The following is a 3,739-nucleotide window of genomic DNA, read 5'->3' as shown; positions in this document are numbered from 1 at the left end:
TATGTGATATGATTAATTAAACAACAACAGCAAATAAAATGAAAACTTAAAATAAAACTGAACAGAGCTTCAAACTCTATGAAGACCTAGGTGTTGCGAGCAGCGGGACAGCGCTGTTTCTAATCATCTAAAAAATGGCGACAAAGCAAACTGGGTGAGCTTACACAGCCATTGTGAGTTTATATGGATGACGTCATAGCTGCGACTTCTAGAACTATTATAACCTCTTTGGAGCAGACCGGAATTGGGACAACCACTCCGTGTTTTTATTTTCAAGGATAGAAAACCCCAAACAAGGCGGAAGCAAATAGATCTAAGGTACATAACTCCCTCCACAAACCTTTCTCATCCCTGACCTCTTTGATTGTAGGCTATTGTTGTAGTCGTCGGCCGTCGGCCAGGAAGTGAAAGTGAAGCTTGATCTTGATTTACCAAGAGCCAACTTTAGGTCTGAGTGTTTGGCTTTGGTGTAGGTCTAAATGGTCTTCTGTTCTGTATCTTAGAGTGCGGATCTTTTTGCCACCAACTGCATCCCTGTTTTTGGTAAGTTAGCATTGTAAGAGGCTGGAGAGGAGCGGGTTGTTTGAACGACCGTTGTTTAAATGTTCGTAGGCCTTAAATGTTAAATGGGAAGGACTTCCGTAACGAGCGACCACCCCATCAAACACAATAAAGAAGAGGCCTAGACCTAACCCTACCCCTATCCCTACCCCTACCCCTACCCCTACCCCTACCCCTACCCCAAGCCCTCAATTCTGCTCTGTCTCATATTGGTCGCTCGTTACGGAAGTCCTCCCTTTTCTAGATCTAGTCTAGATGGTAGATCTAGACCCTAGGCTAATGTTTGATCTAGATCTAGATCTAGATCTAGATTTAGATCTACATCTAGAACTAGAATTGCCCACTAGGACTGTGTAATTTGTGCCAAAAGTCAAAGGACTGCACTCTCATTAGATCTACCCAATGGAAGTGTCTAAGTACACGGTAACCGACAACTCATGGTCTTTCCACCTCCACTATAGCATCATCATTACTTCCACCACCATTTTTTTGTCTTTCCACATGTTTAATTTCATTTTGTTGTGTGTTATAGTGTTTCTCTAAGGCTAAGGCTAAGGCCTTATTATTAGGCTATTTTCATTACATCGCACAAAACCGACAGCCGTGGTCTCTTCCCAACACCTCTTCCCCCAGCAAGCTGAGAGTGCGAGAAGGCTTCGCTCAATCTCATTGGTCGATATAAATTAACTTTACCCCCAGCAAGGTCAGCACCACTTAATCGTTCTGTTCATACTAATGATGCAGGGAGGGCCAGTTTAGATAGATCTAGATCTAGTAACTGGATAATAAAGCTCACGTCTCGACTGTTATCATTATAATCGAAAAAAACGTTCATACATCCTAGAAATATTTAGGAACAAGGGTCGGAAGTCGGAAGGGACGTCATGCTGGACTCAATTCAGAGTCCGAATATAATTTTTCTCTATTCGGACTCGAGTCCGAATAGTCACTTCGTATGAAGAAAGCTAAGAAAAGTAAGTTAAGTCAAACTTTAAGGTTACAGGTTTTCCTATTTTAAATTAGAAGCAAAAGGTACAAGATCTAGAAGATATAGAATAGATCTAGATATCTAGAGGAAGATCTATTCTCACAGATGATTATTGACTGATGATGTCCTGTCCACTGATTTTTTGTGCCATGTGAATTGTTTTTTGTGCTGCAGCGAGCACGGAGCACACCTCTGTGATTGGCCCAAATATAGATGACGTATTTCGGCGATCTATTTTTGTAGTCTTCCGGGGCTTCCCTTGCAAGACTAGATCTCACCATGGTGGCGGGCCCGCTTTGCTGCAAAGCATGCAGTGGGCTTCGTCACTAGATCTAGGTTTCATCGCCGACTGCTTGGGCTGTGTGTGCGTACGTGTGTGTGAGCGCGTGTGTTTGTGGGCACGCACTTGTGTGTATGTGTGTGTGTACAACTTTGAGGAGAAAGTAAATTTATGGTACGAGAATTGTTGAGATTGTTTTTTCGGCTCTCTTTGGAAATTGCCTTCCTGTTCCATTGGCAGCCATTCTGAAACTGATAATTTCCCTTGTAAACATGAAGATTGTGTGATTTAAAAAAAATTATTATTTTTGCCAGGGGCAGCCCCCCTTGGGGGGCTAGAAACCCCCCACGGCTCGGTGTAGCGAATGAGTTAATTTAACTCACTGGAGACTGGGCCTTTTTTGGGTCTACGTACGCTGAAGACTGGCGTTTTTAGGGGTATTTCAATATTTAAAACGACATCCTTCCAAAGACATACGACCATCTAAACATGCCAAATACGACCCGAAAAACAGAAAGGCAATATCTATTATAGTTTTTCAGAAATGATTTTTTGAAAATTTGCTAAAATTTGTTGCTCGCCAAAATTTTTTTACGTAATGTCTTTTATGTTAAAAAACCCCAACAAAACCCCCCAAAAATTAATCTTGTGTGTGTGTTTTATTATGTTTTGTTTTTCAAAAGGAATAAAAAATCCAAACTCTTGAATAGGCAGGTAATAGATATGGTAATCCTATGTATTCGCTGTCTAATCCACTTCAGTGTAAAAAAAAACAAACCCAGGGCTCTAGACAAAGCGGAATTTTGCATAGTCTAGATCTAGAACATTCGCTATCAAAATCAGTGCTTTTATGCTCATTTACATTGAAATCAGGATCCCCATTGTCTAAAATGTCATAAACAGAATTTTCTGAACTGGCAAAGTTGTGCAAACACTTGAAAAATGTTTGCTTTTCGTGCTACCAAATGGGTGGTTGGTGGGTGCTCTGGTGTGGTTTGCTTCTTCTTTCTTATCAAAGATCTATCGTCCTGATCTCTCTTCCTTCTTTTGTTTTTATTTTTTACTCTCTTGTAACACCTAATCTTCGACCTTATTGTGTTGCAAGTGCCATAAAACTTACTAAAACTAAACGTGCTTCCATCATACTGATAAAGTGTTGTGAGAACAGACACCAGTCAGAAAAACGAAAGTAGGGCCTCGATGTGACTGACTTTCCTTCCGGGTCGATAACTCATAAAGTTTCCAGCCAATTCCAGTGAAACTTCGTACGAAACGAAACAAAGGTCGGCTGCACGGTAAGACACAGTTCACGCAGTGTTGGCGCTCATACTTTCCTGAGGAGAAAATGTGGAAAATTATGCTCGCATGGGGTGCGTGAAACGTCTCTCGGGGAAATATTGGTAATTGGTGCTCGCAGATGTTGCGTGAACCATCTCCAGTGAGTTAAAGTGAAGGTTTAAAAAAAATAAATTATTGTCTTGTCTTTGGTAACTGTCCAGCATTCACAACTCAAACTTCAGGCCTATAGTCATATTTACCACACACAGCTTTAATAGAACTATTATTTTTGATTGTCTTTGAGACTGAGATTGTCTATTTTTCAGGATTGGACTCATTTAATTGAAACAGGCTTTGGCTATTGTAGTTAGACATTTCGATTTTAGTTTAGTTTAACTCATGGGCGCGTCATATGATCAGGTATTCTAAAGCACTTTTCTTGTTCATTTTTGTCTGCTTTTCACAAATTTTGACTTTTTATCCATTGCAAATGAGATGTTATGTATGCATGTTTTTATACGAACTAAAATATTACAATAGAGACCCAATTCTGTCTTAATACCTCACTAGTTTTAAAATTCATTAGGGATTTCAGGGGAAATGTGCTCCCCTGACCTTAAAAGAAATCTGGG

At 40.3% G+C, this 3,739-nt stretch overlaps 1 protein-coding gene across 2 annotated transcripts in view; it reads left to right on the top strand.

Annotated features, from left to right (window-relative positions):
- Positions 1-362: 362 nt before the first annotated feature.
- The window catches only part of LOC101855550 (multidrug resistance-associated protein 4), a 44,768-nt gene continuing 41,391 nt past the window's right edge, over positions 363-3,739 (top strand). For both annotated transcript variants that reach the window (XM_035968783.1, XM_013080353.2), the window contains exon 1: positions 363-543. The gene's annotated coding sequence lies outside the window, so the exon portion shown is untranslated. The remainder of the gene's footprint in view (positions 544-3,739) is intronic.

This window comes from Aplysia californica, unplaced genomic scaffold (genome assembly GCF_000002075.1).
Source record: "Aplysia californica isolate F4 #8 unplaced genomic scaffold, AplCal3.0 scaffold00082, whole genome shotgun sequence".
Lineage (NCBI taxonomy): Eukaryota > Metazoa > Mollusca > Gastropoda > Aplysiida > Aplysiidae > Aplysia > Aplysia californica.
Note: the sequence above shows the minus strand (reverse complement) of the source record. Positions and strands in the feature narration are given on the sequence as shown.